Below are 7028 nucleotides of genomic sequence, written 5' to 3'. Positions count from 1 at the left end.
TATATATATATATATATATACGCTTGTGTATGTGTGTATGTGTGTGCACATACATATATACATATTTATGTACATATCTTTCTTTCTATATATGTATATACAAGAATGTATTTGCATGTATAGATGCACATATATTTACATATATAACTACACACATCAGTTATTTGTATGTGTGCGTACGTATGCTTATGTCTGTATATGTCTATATACATATACACACACAAATTCTGCTCATTACCTGTACATTTACAGGAGTGGAGGGGGCTGAATATTTCTTTCGCATTTTCTCCGAATGAAAGAAAATTCTTTGAATGTTTCCTCAGAACAGATTATCTCCCAAGGGTCATACCCATTATCTTAAAATATATAGACCATAACCCCTTATCTTGAAATATATATAGGCCGTACACCCTTATTTTAAGAGATAGAGAACAAAGTCCCTTATCTTAAGCAAGCTCTTATCGAGAAATTTCTTTTCCCATTTTCTATTCTGTCAGCCTTGTTTGCAATCAAAAAGCGTCGAGCATGTTGAAGACTTGTTGAATATGATTCCTTGGGATAATGGATCGATCGTAATCGATGAAGAAATTCGATTTCTTGTAAGACACCGAATATAATGATTAAATATTCAAAGAGAGGATATACACAATGAGATATTCGATAAAATGCACGAATGTCTTTTGATGGTAGGTCGATAAGAAAACAATATCAGAAATCACATCGTTAATGGCATGTTGTTGTTGCTATTGTTGCTGTTGCTGTTGTTGTTGTCGTCGTCGTTGTTGTTGTTGTTGTTGTTGTTGTTGTTGCTGTTTAGCCCTAGGTTAGCTCTGATTGAACAAACCCACGATCAAAGACGTTCCGGCCAGGAGTAATGTATATTTTGCTAAGACATAGCGTAGATAAGACATGTTTCTAATTTTATTCCTTTATTTGTTTGTGCTCTGACCCAAAGGCTAAGGCCATGCTATAGCACTGCCTGCCGTTTATAAGGATTCGGTTATGGATTGTATTGTTGGCACTCCGTCGCTTACGACGTCGAGGGTTCCAGTTGATCCGATCAACGGAACAGCCTGCTCGTGAAATTAACGTGCAAGTGGCTGAGCACTCCACAGACACGTGTACCCTTAACGTAGTTCTCGGGGGATATTCAGCGTGACACAGCGTGACATGGCTGGCCCTTTGAATTACAGGCACAACAGAAACAGGAAGTAAGAGTGAGAGAAAGACGTGGTGAAAGAGTACAGCAGGGTTCGCCACCATCCCCTGCCGAAGCCTCGTGGAGCTTTAAGGTGTTTTCGCTCAATAAACACTCACAACGCCCGGTCTGGGAATCGAAACCGCGATCCTATGACCGCGAGTCTGCTGCCCTAACCACTGGGCCATTGCGCCTCCACTATGGATTGTATAAGTAGAATCTATAACGCCAAAATTTGATCAAATGCAGGGAATATAGAAAAACTGAGGAGGATTCAACAGGTTTTGTCTTGTGTTTTTGTTATCTTTTAGCCAAGTGGGAAAGCAGTATGCCCATGACCCATTGCACGGCTTCGAGATTGGTCGATGGGAGATGGCAGGTATCCTCAAACGTGAGACCTGAACCGAACAGAGTGAGATCTGCTACAGATACCCAAGGTATCATGTAGTGGTGTTGAACTGGGTGGTGTATTAAGTCCATTACCCAGGTGGACCATGGCAGGATTTGAACTCTGAACACAAACAGCTAAATCAAACACCACAGTGTCCATTCCAGTGTTGTTGCAGTTCAGCCGATTCACTGACCCAGATTGATATTTTTTATCGGCCTTGAAAGGACGAAAAGTAATGTTGACTACGACGAGAAATGAACTCTGGAAGCAGGGACTCGAAGCAAAAATAGACACGCTTGAATTTTTTTTATTTTTTATATTTAAGCAAATAGTGATATAATTTTAAACATTCTTAATGAAAATACTGCGCCATGATGTAAGTTGAGAAGGGAACGAACTATTCACTAAGACTGGAACCTTACCTGTAGAAGGCGGGTGTTTCGTGAATTTAAATTTCTTATAGAAGACAGTTTCTGATTGTATAAATGACTCGGTACTCGATAACCTATAAGTTAAGAGGTAATGAACTGACTGCCCTGTGCAAAACTTTCTTAATTAATTCCCACTTATACTCTTAATTAGAGAAGGAAGCCAAACGCCTGGTTCTAGGCAACACTCGGAGAAAAGGTGAGATAATTTTAAAATGTTGAGAATTAATCTTTCGAAGTTGATTTACGTGTTTAAGGGAATGGAAGTCTACGCTTTGTTTTCGGGTGTGGAGAGCAATTATGGACATGTTTCGGTCTGTTAGACCTCGTCAATATTGTACAGTCTAACCAAGTCGGCTGATCAAAGTAACAAAAAGACGGGAGTTGCAAATAGAAAAACAGTTACGAAAGAGTTAGTAATATTTTTGAAACAAAGAGTATCAGAATTGTGACTCGATCGATGGAGATAGACAAGTAAAACAATCAATATTTCGATGCGGAATTACACTACACTTTACGATAGGACATCTTTTATTTGCTTTCAGGTCAATACATGGGACTTACAGATATAAATTTCCTTCTTTTCTTTCTTTTTTTTTTTTCTTGGGTTAAATCGACAAAAGGTAATTTTGATTTAACCCTTGAAAAAATAAGAGGCGTATTTGAGGACGGCTGACCGTCTATGGTGGGACTTGTGCAAAAAACATCAATTATGTTTCCAACGCTTACATAAGGCGTTCAGGTTTAATTTATCAATAAAACTTGAGTGAAATTTCTCTGGAAAATAGAAGAACGTAATGAAATCAGAAGCAGAATGCAATTACCGTCAGAAAAATAAAGGAACGGATCGAAGAATTAAAAGAAGCTGGAAGAGAAATAAGAACCATTGTGGGGTCGGTAATTGAGTAAAGAGCAAAGGTTGAATCACATTATTGAACTGAAAGATGAAGTTAATCTATTCGTTGAGGTTAAATGCAATTAAAGGGACCAATGTTGTAAGGAATTAAAGGATATGTCAATGTTTATGGTCAATCTCATTTGCTTGTCATGTGATCAATTGAGGATGATGATATGGAAGAATCGGTAGAGCATCCAACAAATATCATAGTTGCCTTTTTACAGTCTTAGTCCGAATTTCTCCGAAATCAGTTTTACTTTTGTTACATCGCAGATCGATTCAAGAAATACCAGTAATGCACAAGGGTTTCATTAAATCGAGACGAGACACTTCTTCCCGAAATATGAAGCCTTGTGTCTGTATTAGAAAAAATATTTAGTTATCAGTTAGGATGGAACACCGAACGAAATGTTATGCAGTGCTTAGTTACTTTCATTTATGCTTTGAGTTCAAATTCCTCCGAAATCTACTTTGATTTTTATCCTTCTGGGGGTGGTTAAAATAAAAGCTAGTCATGTACCGGGTTTGATGTTGTACGACTATACACCTTTTGGCTAATTTCTGAAAGAAAATTGGTATTTGCTGCCGATAAGGTAAACTGTGTTTATATGTTATATCAAGGTATTCCGCTGAAGATAGCTGACCTGGCAAAATATTTTATTTTGCTAAAATAGCTTGAAACCATGGTACGGGAAATGGATTGGTAAATGTTCTTATTTTTCATTCCCTTTCGAAATTATCTCCAATTTTGTGGTATAGAGTTTCTAGCGGGTTAGATGTCCTATTATAGGCATCTCTGTATTTTAAACACCTGCTTTGAAATATTATTTTGTCATACAATGTTTTTGATAAAACTCTGTAATAACCCTTAAAATAAAGTCTCCACTTGCAGGAAGAACTTCCTTTCATATTACCCTTTACTGATTTAGTTTTACTGTTATTTACAATATTTCTATTCTGTTCTATTCATATTCTGCTTTACGGTTATTGTATTCGGAGCAGCTTGTTATATTCTCTTGTGTTGCTTTCATCTGTATAGCTCCGCTCCAACGTTAACAATAAAACTTCTCGAATCAATAACACTATGATTGATATGAAAGTCTTACATTGTTTCCCTACGCACTGCAGGAGGTTTCCTAAAGGTCTTTCTACTCCTATTCACCATTTTATACTTGTCAAAAGTTACATAAATAGTAATTTTACTCCTTTTTAATATTTCCAAAATATGACAACGAATGTTCTTCCGAGTGTCTGTTGCATTCTTTCCCCTCCCTTTACACATGTATTTCCATTGTATGTTCCATTTCTATTCCTTTTACTCATAAACTTTGAAAAATAGACCTTAAGACATTTATATATATATATATATTGACGAAATGTTATGGCTTTCTTTTTCCTTCTTTTTTCTTTAGGCGTTTCTCTCTTTCTTTATCATCTCGTCATGACATACTCCAGAATTATGCACACACACACACACACACACACATACACGCATATATATATATATATATATATATATATATATATATATATATATATATATATATATATATATATATATATACACGCGCGCACACACAAGAAATAAACACTTAATATAAACAGAAAGAGAAATAATAAAATGGAAGGAAGGAAAGCAGAAATAAAGATTATATTCAGAAAGATAGACAGACAGACAGATAGATAGACAGAGAAGATAGATAGATAGATAGATAGATAGACAGACAGACAGACAGGCAGATAGATAGATAGATAGATAGATAGATAGATAGATAGATAGATAGATAGATAGACAGACAGACAGACAGACAGACAGATAGATAGATAGATAGATAGATAGATAGATAGATAGATAGATAGATAGATAGATAGATAGACAGACAGACAGACAGACAGACAGACAGATAGATAGATAGATAGATAGATAGATAGATAGATAGATAGATAGATAGATAGATAGATAGATAGATAGAAATAACAAATAAAACCAGTGGAATTATGAAGAAGGGAAAAGACAAACAAATAATACTTGACTTCAGGCAAACGTGGACACTTAACTAAAATGCGTAGAAATACGAAACGAATCAACAGTACCAGAAGAATATGTACAGTGAAAAGTAATATGCTAATGAAAGAAACCGAAAAGAAATTAATGTTTTGGGTTATAACTTTATCAAAGAGAAGAAAAAGTAATAAGAGATACAAGAGAAAATAAAGGAATGATACAACGACTGTTTACATGGCAGACTTAAAATGCAATACTGGTCCATGCATAATGTAAAGCCTGTCTCACACAAAGTTCTATTCAAGCTGCATTATATTAAAGCCAACATATACCGTAAATCCTCGAGTATAGTCCGCCCTTGAGTATAATACGCAGGGGATTTTTAGGGGGCTGTACCTCTGAAAAACCTAAGCCTTGTGTATAATACGCACCCCTTCTCTAACTTCAGTGAAGGAGGTCTATATAACGTCCTTGGTTTGTAAACATATATACGGTAACATCCTTTATTATTATTGTATATATAACATAATGCAAACGTGTAGCTTTTTTGTGCACTTTGTTTGCAGAAAATAAAGAAATAACAGTAATAATGTCAGTGGAAAAATAAATCTTAAGTAAATTGCCTTTACATATTTATCACTATCAGTTACAAACGCAAAAGCAAAAACATTTATTCAAATCCTTCAAATTCAACGTCACTTTCATCATCAAATAACTGTCCCATTTGTTCCTCCGTAAACATGTCAGCATCATTGTATTGGAAATCTCCGTCATCGTCAGATTCATAGTCAACATCAGAAGATTCACTTTCATTTATTTCCTCTTTCCATACAACGTCATCCTGAGTCCCATCCAATGCAGACGATATACAACACTTTTATTTTAATAAATGTTGCTTACTGCAAGTTATGGATGATTCTTTTATGACTTCATTGCTTTCAGGCTTAGCTTAAGTTATTTTCGCGCCCGACATCACAAAATGCATCTGAATAAACATTGCCGGACAGCAAATAGAGACTCGGACATTGCTTAGAAAATATTTTTCATTTTTAATCTTGTATATAGTACGCACTAGGGATTTTGACCTTTAAATTTTGGGGGGAAAATGCGGATTATACTCGAGGATTTACAGTATTTATGTAAAAACGTTTCACAAAACACCTTCACTTATAGATACAGTCTGAGAAAATTAAAATGGCTTCTGTGTGGCAACAGAACGCCACCCGTGCACAAAATGTGATGTAATAAAATTGAAGCTAACTACTTCCTTTTGCAAATAAAATTCACCTACGGCATTTTCACAAATACCAGCTGAAAAATACATTCGCACGTATTAACCTGCGTTCTACATCGGAGATCGATTCAGTACTCGTCGCCAGTTGCTGAAGTTTTTACGAATAGTAATAATCAGCAATTAAAAATTTCGTTCAGACGACTACATTTCAACACCTGTTGTAACGATAAATGTGTTAAAGCATTTTTCTAATTTACACAAAATGCTTGCTGACTAATTAATTTATTAAATCTGTTACTTTATTACATAAAATATATTTTATCATTTATGCTAAATTTATTCCAAATAAATTATCATTTATTCTAAATTTTCTGGTTTTCGCAATTCTTATATTCATTTTTTTCTTTTTCTTACATTTTATATAGAATTTTAAAGCTTTATTTAATCTTGCTTAGATTAAACTGGGAGGTGGAAATGCGAATATAAAACTAACTGCTGCTGCTTCAACCGGTTATCTTCATTTTCTTTTGTCATTGAGTCATAGTAAATGATGTTTAGAGTTGTGTTTGATATTGGTATTGGTGTTGCTCCAGGATTCGATGACTGTTATATCTATGATGTACACGTACTTTCAAACATCGCAGTTCTCTATACTGGTCTCATGACCAGTTTTCTCTAGCATCGTAGTGCTTCATGCTTCTGCTGATGATATTGACCAAATTCGAAGCTATGGAATCGTTTAAATATCAATGCATATATATATATATATATGAGTGAGAGAGAGAGAGTGAGAGAGAGTGAGAGAGAGTGAGAGAGAGTGAGAGAGAGAGTGAAAGCAAGAATAGGTACTTACAATTAGAGCTCACGTTATTTT

Source organism: Octopus bimaculoides, chromosome 23 (genome assembly GCF_001194135.2).
Source record: "Octopus bimaculoides isolate UCB-OBI-ISO-001 chromosome 23, ASM119413v2, whole genome shotgun sequence".
In the NCBI taxonomy this organism is placed as follows: domain Eukaryota; kingdom Metazoa; phylum Mollusca; class Cephalopoda; order Octopoda; family Octopodidae; genus Octopus; species Octopus bimaculoides.
Note: the sequence above shows the minus strand (reverse complement) of the source record.